Source organism: Phacochoerus africanus, chromosome 8 (genome assembly GCF_016906955.1).
Source record: "Phacochoerus africanus isolate WHEZ1 chromosome 8, ROS_Pafr_v1, whole genome shotgun sequence".
NCBI classification, from domain to species: Eukaryota; Metazoa; Chordata; class Mammalia; order Artiodactyla; family Suidae; genus Phacochoerus; species Phacochoerus africanus.
In genome coordinates, this window is record NC_062551.1 from 61,087,123 (window position 1) to 61,102,725 (window position 15,603).

At 54.9% G+C, this 15,603-nt stretch overlaps 1 long non-coding RNA gene across 2 annotated transcripts; it reads left to right on the forward strand.

Moving 5' to 3' along the window:
- The first annotated feature begins 1,444 nt into the window (after positions 1–1,444).
- On the forward strand, positions 1,445–14,976 carry LOC125134350 (uncharacterized). 2 transcript variants are annotated; one of them, XR_007136613.1, is made up of 3 exons: positions 1,445–1,642; positions 2,180–2,268; positions 13,955–14,976. It is a non-coding gene; the product is annotated as an uncharacterized LOC125134350 (long non-coding RNA). The 2 variants fall into 2 exon arrangements; XR_007136614.1 differs by lacking the exon at positions 13,955–14,976 and adding an exon at positions 8,944–9,413.
- The last annotated feature ends 627 nt before the right edge of the window (positions 14,977–15,603 follow it).

The window sequence follows — 15,603 nt, forward strand, 5'->3', positions numbered from 1 at the left end:
CTTTGGGGCTGAGCCGAGCCTGGGAGGGCGGGGATGGTCCGTGGGAGGAAGCGGGGGTGGGGGACAAGGGTTACGGTCGGAGGTGGGAGCCGCTCAAGGCGAGGGTTTCCTCCCCAACGGGAAGGTGTGAAACGGTGGGGGGAGGACAGTGACCCAAGGCCCTCGCCCGTGGGGCCCTCCAAGCTTCTCCAACCACGGGGTGCCCACCAGCCAGGTTAGAGAATTCGGGTTCCGCGGCAGCTCAGGCTGCCCCAGCAGAACACAGGCAGGCCGCTGACACAGCAGACCTCTCCTCGCGGCTCTGGAGGCTGGAGGTCCAGGACCGAGGTGTCCTTAGGCTGGGTTTCTGGCGAGGCCTCTCCCCAGCTTGCAGATGGTGTCCCCTCGCTGTGTCCCTCATGGCCTTTGCTGAGTGTGTGCCTGGCAGGGCTCGGGGGAGACAGCGAGAAAGGGAGAGAGAGAGAGAGAGGGTGGGAGGGAGGGGTCTGCTCACTTCTTCTAAGGAAGGCCTCTGTCCCTTCTGGGTCACCCCTGCCCCCGACCTTCTTTGAACGGAATGACCTCCTACGTGTCCCCATCTAATGCAGTCATTGCCGGGTGGGGGCAGGGTTTGAACACGGAAATTTTGGAGGACATGACTCTGTCCAAAACAGAAAATGTGGGGCGGGGGCCTGAGATCCTGCCTTTCCGCAAAGCCCCCAGGGGTCCCCCCGCTGCTGGTCTGTGGAGCGCAGCTAAGCAGGGAGGGGCACAAGGTCGGCAGATCAGGGTGAAGACCCATCGGCCCCCAAATGCTAGACCCGGACCATCTGAAGCCTGCCCCGGGCACCTGTCAGACATGCACGTTCCCGCACCCCACCCGGGTTTCACTGCATCGGAAACAGGGCGATTCTGAAGCGCTTAAGCCGTGTACCGCTCATCCCTCAGCCTCAGGGACACACGTTCCCCGAGTCATGATTTTCCCTGGGTGGGTGGCGTTTTCCACCCACCAGAGGCTGAAAACGAGGTGGCAGAGACCTGGTTTCACATGAGGTGGATTCCGAGCACGGGGTTCTGGCACGCACCCCTGCGAGGGCTACGGGGGCTTCCAGCCCACCCTGGAGGCCTCGCCTCCCCTGCACTGGCCCGTTTGGTGCTCGGGAGCTCTGCTCTGCCCCCCCCAACCGGCAGCTCAGGCTGTTGTCCCGGAAACCGGGGTGGGGGTGGGAGTGGGGGGACCAAGGCAGAGCTTCAGAGACTGGAATTTTCCAAGCCCTGCAGAAACAAATACCTGCAGGTTCAAAAATATCTCGGCACCGTGTCAAGGCGCCATCCGTGCCTTTTAGAAGCGTGGATGAGTATATCCCACCCCGCCCCCACCATAAGTCTATCTCTATGTAATAGCAGTTTCCAGAGTTCCCCTGGGGCCCAGCGGGTGAAGGATCCAGCCTTGTCACTGCAACGCCTCGGGTGGCTGCTGTGGCGCAGGTCTGATCCCTGGCCCAGGAACTTCCACGCACTGCCGGCACAGCCCCAAAAGAAAGGACGTTTCCAGTCCATCCCAGGACAGACATGAGTGAAACGTCGGATTCTAAGAACCTGCTCATTTCGTTCTCACGTCCGTTCAGTCAGGAGATGATGAAGAAACGTGGAGAAAAGAAAGGTGTACTTTCGGATGGTGGGAGAGCAATGAGGAAAGTTAAACCAAGCCATCACGCGCCAGTGGCTGCCTGCGGGGTGCCACGGCTGTGGGGGGACGGGTGCGAGGTCAGGGGCGGCGTCCTGACCATGGTGGGGGTCGCCCCAGCGGTGTCGTGGACATGGGGTTGGTGACAGCATCGTGCAGTTTGGTACCGGGGATCAGGATCCTCTTGCGGTTTCTCCATGCTGATTCGGGTGACGTTTGCCGTGGTGAGGCAGTCACCGTGACTGCGTCCTCCTGATGGGTGTTTGGGCTGCCCCCCCCCCCACATAGTTTTTTCTTTTCGGCATCACGGTCTCTCTGAGCACCTCGCACAGTGCCCGACACAGCTTTTCGCTTGAACAATACTTGTGAACGAGGGAAGGCTGGGAGGAGTCTTACTGTGTTGTTGCCTCGCCCACGTCCCGGGGAATTTCTCCAGGTCAGAGGGTAAAGGTGGAGCCACAGGGAAAACACAAACTGCTCTTAAGAGGCATTTTCTTTGTTTTCTCTTGGCAGCTTGTTTTTTGTTCTTGGAAGTCTCGCAGTGCCTCACCCAGCACGGAGTCTGGTGCACGGCAGATCCTGTTTGTGGGGTGCAAATGTGGGTGAGTGAATAGATGGAGTGTTTTTTTTAAAGTTGGCATGGAGGTTGCTTTTGTAATGAACGTGTTGCCATGACGGTAAATGTTCCCCAAGAAACAAGATCTCTCAGGAGGAAGGAGCTGATGTTGCTCTCACCAGTGTCCCATCGTGACTGCTGTTGCTGCCTCTGAGCAGGCGTTGCATACACCTGTTGCCAGCTTCTTGCTGTCCCAAAGGGGGATATCCGCTCTGTAGGTTTCTGAACACTTGTGTGTGTTCGTGGACATTAGAATCCCAGGTGTAGACTTGCTGGGTCAAAGCACACGTCCTTTCCCACGTCGGTGCCCGTCAGCAAAGCCACACTCACACCCGCATTTGAGACGGCCCATTACTCCCCAGACTTCCTGACTCTATTCTCTTCTTTCAACTTTGTCTCTTCAAAACATCACCTTCCCCAGGCCCGTTTTTTTAGTGGTGTGGTGTATTTTTTATTTTCTGGCTGCATGTGAGTTAGGGGGAAGTTTCTAGGCCGGGGATCACGCCCACACCACAGCAGTGACTCCAGCCACTGCAGGGACGATACCCAGGCCTTCCGCTGCCGAGCCCCGGGAGAACCCCCAAAGCCTTTGGGCTGAGGTGTCTGTTTCGATGCCACCCGTGCGATGGGACGCCCGCCTCGTCTGTGTTTACTGCACAGGCGCAGATTCTCTCCGGAAATAGTCGCGTCTCGCTCTTGGCCCCTTCTCCGCTTTGGTATGCAGCTTCCCCTCCAACCTGGCTCTTCATGGTTTAGTGAAATTAAGCCCTTGCCTCTTCCTCTCCGTTTCTACATGGTCCACCTGGAGGGGCCATTTCAGCCTTGGTGACGCTGGAAGCTCCCCTCATATGTTCAGCTCTTGGGGCGTCGGATTTATGGGCTTGCTGTTATTTGATGCTCGTTGACATTCTGTCACGTTTCGTAAACCCCCCTTCATCCCGTAGCTTCAGAAATACTTCTCTTGGGGTTTCTTGCCAAGACGGGAAGCAGAGGCCTCGAGTTCCCTCTTGTGCCCCCACCTCTGCTTTCCCCGTTCAGACCAAACGCCAGGGCTGCTGCCCTGTCGGGGTGCGTCGGTCACTTGGGGCTGCTAAGTATTTTAAACGTGGCAGGACTGACTTGAGATCTGCCACGCAAAGGGTTTCGAGGCCTGGGTAAGAAAAACAGGAGGTGACGTAGCTCCTTAGCAGGTCTTATGCCAGTGGCATGCTGCACTGAGAGCATTTCTGATACTCGGGGCTCCATGCAATGTCTTGTTGGAATCATCCCACCTCCTCCAAAATAGGAACTAAAGCGGCGATTAGCAGCGGCGGATGGAAAACCGAAAGCTCCAGGCTGGCGTGAACGGCAGTCCTGCACATGGCTCTAGGGTCCTTCAGGACAGCCTGTGTTGCCACAGAAGGATCGGGGTCCAACCTGCATAAACAGAAAAGAGGTTGAGATGGCAGGAGCCTTTCTGACGGGAGGGACGGGAGGCTCTGCGTCCTCGAGAAGTAGTTTGAGTGTCAACATCTGGCCCCGTTGCCAGGCAAAACCTCCGTGCAGCAGCCCACCCTGGGAATGTTCCCCGGTGAATGAGCTAAAGGCTGGACGGGAATCCAGGCAGCATATCCGTCGCCGTCCAACTCAGGAAGGGCCTGGCTTTCTCGGAAAGAGCACAGCCCAGCCAGTGTTCTGAAGACCTCGACCTCCAACCATAAAAACACGAAACACGAGCCGTCTGTTTCGCAGCCCGCGCCCCTAATGTCCATCCTTCGTTGGCTTTCCCCCCCCACACACACTTTCTCGGGTGAATATCCTGCCCCCTCACTTTCTGGGTTTCCGATCCTGGGGTCTGTCCGGGTCCCGCCATGCAGAAAGCGGTTGTGTGTGGATACTTCGCCTTGTGGCGCGTGATGCCTGCCAACCCCCAAAGGCCTAAGACTCTGTAGTGCAGTCAGAGCAAAAACAAACACGCATTCACTTTTTTCTTTTTCAGTAACAGCCTTATCGTGCTGTCGTCTGCGTGCTCTATAACACACCCATTCACAGAGGACAATTCAGGAGTTCCCGTCGTGGTCGGTGGTTAGCGAATCCGACTAGGAACCATGAGGTTGCAGGTTCCATCCCTGGCCTTGCTCATTGGGTTAAGGATCCGGCGTTGCCATGAGCTGTGGTGTAGGTTGCAGACGCGGCTCGGATCCCGCGTTGCTGTGGCTGTGGTATAGGCCGGTGGCTACAGCTCCAATTCGACCCCTAGCCTGGGACCCTCCATATGCTGCAGGAAGCGGCTCTAGAAAAGACAAAAAGAGAAAAAAAACAAAACAAAACAAAAAAAGAGGATAATTCAAATGGTTTCTAGACTATTTGCAGAGCAGTGCAGCCACCACCACCCCCACCCCTGCTAGCACGTCCACCCCGAGAAGACATCCTCGGCTCATTCTCTCCCAACGCCCCCCAGCCCCGAGCAACACACGATCTACTTTCTGTCTCTCGAGACGTCCTGTTCTGACTCGGGCGCTGCACGGCTTTCTGTGGATGGCTTCTTTCCCGTGCTGGAATGCTCCTGAGTTGGTGTTGTCGCACGCGGCAGCACTCACCTCCTCCTCGTGGCGACATCGAGTCCACCGTGTGGACAGACCCCGCTTTATTTGTCTGCTCCTAAGCTGATGGCGATTTCCCGTGCTTTCACTTTTCGGCCCTTGGGGGCCGTGCTGCTGGGAACAGCCATGGACAAGTCTTTGTAAGGAGTCGTGTGTTCATTTCTCTCGAGTGTGTACATGGAGACGTGGCTACTTGGGGTGTGCGGTCATTCTATCCTCACGCTTCAAGGAGCCGCCCCTGTTGTCCAGCAAAGCAGCTGCACCATTGCACACCCCCGCCGGCGTGTCCGAGAGCCCCCGATTCTCAGCCTCCTTGCCAGCACGCGTTCAAATCTGTCTCTTTGATGACAGCCACGGGATTAGCGTAGGTGTGAAGTGGTACCTCCTGTGGTTGGGATGGGAATTTCCTGGACGGCTCAAGACACGGAGCATCTCTTCCTGAGCCTGTGGGCTGCTCGCGTCTCTCCTCTGGAGAAGTGCCCGTGGGGAACCTCTGCTCATGGGTCACCCTAGGGTTTTGGAACAACTGGTCTACCCACACCCAGTTAAGATGTGCCTTTCTGTGGGGGAAGTGCAATCTGAGAAAACAGGCAGGGCGCAGGACTGGCACAGGCAGTAGCCAGAGGAACTGTGTGGACAGCCTGGCCCGTCCTGTCGACGGAGGAGTTTCGTTGTACAAGATGGGGTCAGCTTTGAACTCTACTAAGGGCTCAGGTGCCCAAACCGGCCCAGCTCGGAGAGGCTCCCCGTCAAAGATGCCGTGTTGGAGAATCACTCTGGCCCCAGGGAAGAGGTGGGAGAAGGGCAGTGAGAGAGGAAGGGTGATGCCAGGGGAGCTGGCTGGGGCCATTTGCACGTCTGGAATTAAAAGATTTGGTTCATTCTTCTCATGTACTTGTATCAATTTATTTATCAATGGTAAATACACAGAAAAATGCTATGTTCAAAATAAAACTTAGAACGTGTCCAGGGTATAAATCAAGATACAAATGGGGAGTTCCCGTCGTGGCGCAGTGGTTAACCAATCCGACTAGGAACCATGAGGTTGCGGGTTCGGTCCCTGCCCTTGCTCAGTGGGTTAACAATCCGGCGTTGCCGTGAGCTGTGGTGTAGGTTGCAGACGCGGCTCCGATCCCGCGTTGCTGTGGCTCTGGCGTAGGCTTGGCAGCTACAGCTCCGATTCGACCCCTAGCCTGGGAACCTCCATATGCCGCGGGAGCGGCCCAAAGAAATAGCAAAAAGACCAAAAAAAAAAAAAGATACAAATGGAAGTTCCAACAATTTATGTCTGCATAGGACTGCATTGGAGCCCACTGCTCTGAGCCCCTGTGGAGCGAGGCCAGGGTCAGGGCAGACTTTTAGGGGAGAGTGGAGAGGAGCTGGGAGTTACTCAGGACGGAGTGGAGTGGCTGAAGATATCTTCCGGGGCGATTTGATCTGCCCCCACCGCTGGCGCCGGACTTGGTTTCTCGGTTCTCGGGATCCCTTGAGAATGCGCTGCTGCTGCGCTTGAACGATCCAGCCTCCTGGGATGTGGAGTCTGCCTGCGGCTCCAGAGGGAGGGCTGGGCTGTGGGTCAGGAGGCTGGGATTGTGCAGAAACAAATCGCTGAGCATAATCAGGGGACAGGAGGAGAAAGAACCAACCCAAGAGCCGACACGAGTCCTGGAGACGCAACCTGCAAGCATGGGTCTGGATGAAGAGCCTCTCAGGCGCCGGCGCCTTCTCTGAGGGCCTGGGGTCCGCCCAGGATCCTCTCTGTAGCTCCCTTTCCCGAGGAAGCGACCCCCAGTTAGTTCCCATGGAGGCAAGACTTCTTGCTCCAGCACACATCCCATGCTTCCCACGTCCTCCTTCCTGCAGAACTTAGCCCGCTGCCAGCTGTGACGTTTAGACGGGCGAGCGGCGAGGCCCTGCTGCGCAGCCCAGGGAGCTGCATCCCGTCTCCAGGGCCAGAACCTGGTGGGGATAACGCGAGACAAAGGACGTATGTGTGTGTGTGTGGCTGGGTCACTGTGCCCCACAGCAGAAATCCAGACAACACTGCAAGCCAACTATGCTTGAGTAAAATTCTTCTTAATTAAAAAAAAAAACCCGTTTTTAAGGTGTACCCACACCACGGTGTGAGCCCTGAGGGCGCGCCCTGCCCCTCCCCCCACCCACCCCATCCCCACCGCCTCTGTGACCAGCAGATGCAAACTCCAGCCGTTGCCATGGAAACCAAGGCCACCAAGGCCACCGAGCAGGGATTCTCTAGGCTCCGGAGTCAGCTGTGGGTGGGCTCAGGATCCCCGCCGAGCACACAGCAGGCGGTTAATCGGCATTTGCAGAATTTGCAGAGGGGCCGAAGCCCTGTCTCCCCACCCCGACCCTGCCAGCACCATGTGCCCTAAGAATGATCTTCTCATCATGGAACGAGTATTCGCGAAGTTGAAGTTGGAGGGTTTTTTAAATCCTTCAGCTTTGTGGAGATGTGATGTACGTATACTCTGATTGACCCACTTTCAGTGCACAGTTTGAGACATGCAGTAGTGTGTTCAGTCACGGAACCGCCATCACAGTCAAGACATAAGTCAAGACACCGGGAGCTCCCGTCACGATGCAGCGGAAACGAATCCGACTAGGAGCCATGAGGTTGTGGTTGCATCCCTGGCCTCGCTCAGTGGGTGAAGATCCAGCGCTGCCGTGAGCTATGGTGTAGGTCGCAGACTTGGCTCAGATCCAGTGTTGCTGTGGCTCTGGTGAAGGCCGGCAGCTGTAGCTTCGATTAGACCCCTAGTCTGGGAACCTCCATATGCCTCGGGTGCGGCCCTAAAAAGCAAAAAAACAAACAAACAAAAAAACAAAAGCAAAAGCAAGAACGAAAAAACCATAGAGTGTTGAGTTCCGCCCATAGTCCCCTGTGCCCGACTGCCCCAGAGCCCCTCTCCCCAACCCTGCACCGAAGCCTTTGCTCTGTTCTCAGCCACTGCGCTTTCACCTTTCTAGGCTTTGGTGCAAGTGGAATCCTGCAGTCTGGTGCATTTGACTTTCTTCTCCCAGCATGATGCTTTTGAGACGCATCCATGCCTGTATTGTATTAACATTTTGTTTAGTTACATTAATTATTAAATAACTAACATTTTGGACTTCCCGTTGGGAACCCAGCAGTGTTCCCAAGGACCTGGGTTCAATCCACTCTGTGGGTTAAGGATCCGACGTTGCCACAACCCGTGGTGTAGGTTGAAGACCTGGCTCTGATCCTGCGTGGCTGTGGCTGTGGTGTCGGCCAGCAGGTGCAGCTCCGATTCAGCCTCTAGCTGGGGAACTTCGGTACACCAAAGGCGTGGCCCTAAAAAGCAAAAAATGACCTAACGCTTTGCTGCTTCTTAGCACCTGGTGGTAGTCATGACATGGACAGAGCACAGTCCATTTATCTACCTTCCTCTTACCCGCAGGCTGCCCCCACTGGGGGCTCTGGGGAGGAGTGCTGCTGCCAGCACCCACCTTTCTATCCGCCATCTCCCTGGTGTTGCGAGTCTAAAGCCCTGTGCCTTCCCGTTCCTGCCGGTTGGGTAGAGAGAGGTGGTCTCTGCTGTTGATGTTCCGTCCAGCTCTGGGGTGACCAGTGAGAGGGACCAGCTTTCATCACTCTTTGATCTTGCGTTGAGATCCTTGCCCGCCTTTTTGCGATGCTGACGTTCAGCTTTTCCTTACGGACTTGTCCCTAAAAATTGTCCGTCAGCATTTATGGCCTTCGAGGGTCTTGGATTTTGCAACGGTTGCCCCCGTTTCCTTCTGACTGGTTTTCAGCTTTCTCCTCCTCTCCGTGAGGAGATTTTCAATGATTTGGGAGTCACACTTGACATTTTTGTTTCTGTTTTGGTTTTAGCATCATGGTGTGTGCCCCCGCGCCCCCAGCCCCAGATGATAGAATGTTCCCCCGTGTGGTCTTGGGATGAGTGAGGATGGCGTCCTCTGGCCCTGCCCCCCCCCCAACTCAGGGATGCCCCAGACTCCGGTCCTCCAGGAGGACCGCGGGCCAAACCGGAGGAGGAAAGGGATTCAGGAGAGAGTGACATTTCTGACTTGATGCCCAGGGCCCCTGGAAGGAGCAGCGGGAAGGCCAGCTGCCAGAAGAAACGTCAGTTCAACGACCCACGTGGAGCTTCCTCTGTGGTTCACAAGCTGAACTCCCGGCCGGACGCCCAGCGATGGCGAGGTCTCCGTCCAGCGCGGGAATGGAACAGTTTTCTTAGAAACAGCACAGACCTGGCCCGTGTGCAGACGGCTGTTCCCAAACCGCGGAGGCTCTGCTCTGGTTGTCGTCGTTTCTCTGGTCTTGTCAGTCATCCTTTGGGGGTGGGGTCTTGTTTTTTCTCTTTTGGGGGGGAACAGGGAACGGAAACCCTTCCCCTTTTGATGATTTTCTGGTTTCCCTGATTCATGGGAATCAGCTATGGCTCTAGCCTCATCCTGAATTCACCCGTGGAACTCAGTTTCTGGAATCAGCTCAATCCACAGCCAAATCTGTGAGCAGCGCTGGCGGTTGCCACTTCGCCTCCGGCGGCGTCTAATTAAATTCACACACACGTCCTGCTCTGCTGGGGTCGGTGTGCCTTTCACTTGGCCATTACCACTGTGCCTGTTTTGCATAATAGTTCATAACTTGGTGGAAACACAGCCTGAGGGCAAATGACTCTGCTTCCTCTTAGGGGTGGAACTGCACCCCCCCAAAATTCACATGCTGAACTCCTAACCCGTCGCCCCCCCAGTGTGTAACCTGACTTGGAGACGGGTCTTTACAGGGAAATCGAGTTAAAACAAGGGTGTTGGGGTGGGTCCGAGTCCAGCAGGATCTCTGTCCTTATGAGAAGAGGAAATTGGGCACAGACACGGCAAGACATAGTGACAAGACGTCTTGGCGGCTTGCAAACAAGGAGAGGCTGGGGGCGGCTTCCCTCCCCATCCCCGGGAGACCAACCCTGCCGCTGCCTAGATTCCTCTTGTCCACCCTCCGGAACATGGAGACAGCACGTCCGGTGGTTGGAGCTGCTCTGTTTGTTGGTCCCTGCAAGTTAATACACTTCCCCGATCCCAGGGCCTCGGCCCCCTCCCGCGTGGGAATTCCAGACCTTAGATTGCCTGCAGATCGGGCTATGGGGTCGGATCTCTGCCTAAAGAGCCACGTGAACGCAGGACGTGTCTTCCCCGGGAAATGGAGGCAGGTGTCTTTCTGAGACCGTGAGGAGAAGACGGATCACCCGTCTCAGGAGGGAGCCCTGGCCGTGGGGACGGGTCTGAGTTGGGGGACAGGGGGGTGGGGGTGGATTTGACAGCCCAGCCGACTGATGGGATGTCAGGAGGGGAGCCAGGCCTGCGGAGCGGTTGCCGCTTTGTTTGGTGTGTCGGCTTGGCCGGGCTCCATCCCCGAGGTGTGCTGTCGCACCCCAACCCCGGCGTAGCCGTGAAGGTGTTTCCTAGACGTGGGTGGCATCTACAGTCGGTTGGCTTTGAATAGGGAGACTTTCCTCCAGAATGCAGGTGGGCCCTCTGCCCAGTTGAGAGGCCTGAAGGGCCAACACCGAGGCTTCCTTGAGCAAGAGGAGTTCTGGGTCCGCCTGCAGCATCAACTGCTGCCCGGGTCTCCAGCCTACTGGCCAGCCCTGCCAACCCCAGGCCTGCCCGACCACAGTCCTGGGAGCCAGTGCCTTAAAAGGAGTCCCTTAACACCTGCAGAACACCAACATACCGACCTCTCTTTCTCTCTATCAATATAATCTATATTATTGATATAATTGATATAAATAGGGCTGTAAATCTATAGCTATCTAGACACCATATATATGATATCTCCTCACATCATGTATAATATATAAGGTATATTCACATCATGTATGATGTATACATGTTACATAAAGTCATAGAACATGTACACATCATATATGATGTATATGACAGGTACACATCGTGTGTAATGGATATATGGTATAGACTCATCATATAACGTATATATGATATATACACCCTGTATGAGATGTACGATACGTGCACAGATCACATATAATGCAGGTATACACATCATATGTAACATACATGATATATACACACATCTTCCATAGTATGGTACATACATACGCTTCATATATAATCTATAGGATAGACATGCATCATATGTAGTGTGTAGGGTATATACACACATCATATATGATTTTATGTTATATATAATATATAATGTATATGTGCACTGTTATATGATATATGCACATCACATATATGTACACATCATATATAATGTATGACATATATACACACCACATATATGTGATATACACACATATATGCCATGTGTGTACACCATATGGAATGTATATGATAGACACACATCATATGTAGTGTATGGGATATATATACACGCATATAATATATATAATGCATATGTGCGCATCATGTGTAATATATATGATTTACACGCATCACGTATAATACAGATACACACACACATCACATATAATGTATGTATGGTATCTGTACATCATGTATAATATATGCTATAATACCCCCCAATCCCATATAGCATATGGGATATATGGGCACATGTATGATATATATCATGTATGGACACACCTCATATACAGTGTATGTGGTCTGCACACACATCATGTATAATATACATACGATAGGAGTTCACCAGAGCTGCCATAGTAAGGTACCCCAGGCGCTGATTCTCCCACGGCTGTAGAGATCAGGGGAGGGCAGGGCTGGTCCCTCCTGAGGCCCCTCTCCCCGGCCTGCAGGTGACAGGGGACCTTGCCACCATATCCTCATGTGGCCGTCCCTCTGTGTGTTCGTGTCCTCATCTGCTCTTGGAAGGACACCAGTCGGATTGGGTCAGGCCCAAGCACAGGGCTTCATTTCACTTTTCATCGTCTCTCATGAGGTCCCTCCTCCAGACACAGCCACGTCCTTAGTCCTGGGCGTTCGGACGAGTACGTATGAACAGGGGAGCACACCTCAGCCCAGGACACCACTGGTCTGTTTCTCTGGCAGGGCTCTGACCGATACTGGGACATACATCGCTTCCCCTCAGGGAAGCGGGCTGGCAGCCGCCCTCCCTGAGAAAGGGAAGGTTTGAACATATAAAGGGTTCTACCCGGGAGTTCCCTGGCGGCACAGCAGGTTAAGGACCCAGCGCTGTCACTGCAGCGGCTAGGGTAGCTGCTGTGGCTCGGGTTCAGTCCCTGGCCTCAGAACTTCCAAGGGCTATGGGCACGGCAAAAAAATAAAATACATGAGAGTCTTCCACGTAGGTGCGTGGAGAGCTCCTGGGGAGAGGAGAGAGCTCTGTGTGCCTCTGAAGGGAAGGTGTTTTTCTAACATTTCACTCTTCCGGAAAACACACACACGAAGGCGCAGGCGCACACACACACACACACACACACACGGAGGCCTGAAAGCCTCCAGGAGGTCCAGGTCCTGGGCCAAAGGGGATGGAAGGGCCTCAAGATCTGCCCGACTCCTGAATTTCACTCCCTGCCGGCGGCTGAGCCACATCCCTTCTGCTCTGTGGCTTCAGGTCTCTGGTCGGTCGCATCCACTGCAGGGACAGGCCTGTACATTTTTCCTTGAAATCCAGGCCGTCTATAGTTGTGCAGTTTATCATCCCGCTTTTCTCACCGACGAGGGCGTCCCGGCGATGTGACGTGTGTCTTCAGAACGTTGGGTTTTCGCGAGGAAGAGAACTCGGTGCTTCCTCGGAGCCGGAGCGCGCCAGGCGCTCCTGGGGTTCGCCGTGCTTGCGGCTCATTGTCTGGTTCCCAATTAGCCCAGCGCCCCAGCGTGCCAGGCCGGTCCCCTCCTGCCTGCTCTCCGGGCGCCTGGGCTGCGCTAATGAAGAATCAATCCGACCAATTGGATTAGGGAACGACCAGAGCAGACGCGGCCCCTCGAGGCGGCCGCTCTTGACGGTCAGTCTAGCGCAAAGGTCACTCCGGCCGAGGGGGGCGCGGGGGCGGAGGCCCGGCCGGCGGGGCCGCGGGACTCACCTGGACTCACCCGGTCGCGAGCAGGCCAAGGCCACGCGGGAACCCGCCGTGGGAGCTCGGCCTGCAGGGGGGCAAGGGCGGGCCGCAGTGTGGCCAGGAGCCTGGAGAGGGGCCCCCGCGGGGTAGAAAATGGGGACTGTGGAGGGACCCGAGATCGGTCCTCCTGGGGCGGAGCTTCGCCGATGTCCCCGGACCGGAGAAGCCCACAGGGCAGCCTTGGAATGGCCCCTGATCCGAGATAGATTTCTCTGTAAACATATGTCTCTCTGTATTTTTCTATAAACATGTATTTCTGTATAAACATATTTCTCCATAAACATATATCTCTCTGTAAACACATTTCTCCATAAACATGTGTATTTCTATATAATCATATTTTTCTGTATAAACATATACATCTATAAACACATCTCTATAAACAGATATCTCTCTATAAACATATTTCTCTCTACACATGTGTATTTCTATATAATCATATATTTCCACATAAACATATATCTCTATAAGCATACATATCTCTCTATAAACATATATAGAACATCTATTTCTCTATAAACGTCTATATTTCTGTATAAACATATGTACATATATCTATATAAACCCTATATATGCGAATGTTTTTTCTCCTCATCTGCGTAAGGGGAGAGTTTCTTTCCGAAAGAAGCCCACTGCAGACGCCGCTCTGCAGATGCCCGTTGCTAAAGCAGACATGCTGCTTCTCTCATAATCGGTTCCCTGTCACGGTTCCTAAGTTCTCCCTGTAGAGAAAAGGGAAGCGCATCGGCGAAGACCAGGATGTCCCCACGCGTCGGAGATCGCGTCACTTGTCACGTTCGTCTCCCTGTGTGTTTATGCCTCGTTTGGGGGCAGGAACCCCTTCCCCAGTACATCTCAGACGTCCAGGGCCTCTCAGTATAGGAACCATCTCTTGCCCAAGTACGATGCCGGCAGGGCCTCTTAAGCAAACTTGGCAGCACCTTCTCCGCAAACACCGGCCACCCATCGCTCAGCTCTCTGGGAAAGCATGTCAAATCCTGCTGTGACCAAGTTTTTCCTCTCTTTGTAGGAAGAGCTGGTAACCCTACAAGCACCCTTCTGCTGACGCGGTGTCACAAGTCCGGTACACAGCCCATGCTCCATACATGCAGGCCCCCCAGACTCTGAGACGCAGCTCAAGCACACCCAGGCAGCCCCGTTTAAGAATCTGTGCCCCGACACGTTAGTGCACACGCGCCCATGCTCACACACATCCGTGGGCACGGCAGCGCCTGAAGGTGGAGCCTTTAGAATGAACCCCCCAGAGAGACCCCTGCCTGCCGTCTCCAGGAAGCCCTCGCCTGCTGGGCCCTCCTTGGAAAACGCTGAGGCTTCCTTGCCGTCGGCCCCGGCTGCGGTGGGCGTCCATCCTGGAAGGAGAGGGAGCGTGACCTGTGGGGACAGGGCTGTTTTAACCCTGGAGGGAAGCAGGACCACGGAGATCCCTGCGGGAGACGAGGAAGAGAAGGTCGGCAAGGAGCTGGGAGCGGCTCGGAGCAGCCCCAGCGAGACGCGGGCTGGGAGGGGGGGTCTCCGTGTCTGGGGAGGGCACCCCAGGCCTCCTGCTCAGAATGAGGGCGGACGAGAGGCTGTGTTCGTGGCCGGGGGCTCCCGCCTGTGAGACGAGCAGTCAGGGCACAGGTAAACCACAGGCAGACCTGTTGGAGGGAGACAGAGACACAGGCGGCCCGAGCACCTCCCTCCTGCAGCCCCACCAGGCGGCCTTGCCACCCTCATCAGCACCCCTTCACCTCTCAGGTGAACAAGCCCCACGTCCTCACTGTCCCCCCCAGTCCCCTCCCTTGTCATCCCCGCCCGTGCTTGGGCTGGTCTTTGCAAAGTGCAGACTCCATGCACACTGTGGTGTGTGCAGCGGCCAGGCCTCAGGGACCTGCTGCACAGCCCAGGGACCTGCAGCCTCGGTTCGGTGATGACCCATGTGGGCAAAGAATTGAAAGAGAACGGATGTGTGTTCATGGATCCCTGATCCGCCTCGTTGTACCGCAGACATGATCCTAGCATTGACCCTCAACTACACGTCAATAAAACGTTTAAAACTGAAGAAAAAGGGGAGTTCCCTTCGTGGCTCCATGGTTAACAAACCCGACTAGGATCCATGAGGATGCAGGTTCAATCCCTGGCCTCACTCAGTGGGTTAAGGATCTGTGAGCTGTGGTGCAGGTTGCAGGTGCAGCTTGGATCTGGCGTTGCTGTGGCTCTGGTGTAGGCGGGTGGCTGCAGCTCCGATTAGACCCCTGGCCTGGGAACCTCCGTATGCCCAGGGTGTGGCCCTAAAGATAAAATACATACATACATACATACATAAAAATGAGGAAAAAGGCGCTCCCATTGCAGCTCAGAGGGTTAAGAACCCAGTGCAGTCGCTGTGAGGATGTCGGTTTGATTCTGGCCTTGCTCAGTGGGTTAAGGATCCTGAGTTGCCGTGGCCGTGGCGGAAGCTGGTAGCTGCAGCTCTAATTCACCCCCTAGCCCAGGAGCTTCCATATGCCGCACTGTGGGCCTGAAAAAACTAAAAAACAGACATGATGAAAATAAAGTGCAGACCTGACCAAGTGCTTTCTGGGTGTCGCTGAGCCAGCCCAGCCCCGTGGGAACCCTGTGTCTTAAAATACAGACTTAAGAGTGTGCAGGTGTGGCCGAGTCAGCGATGTGGAGACG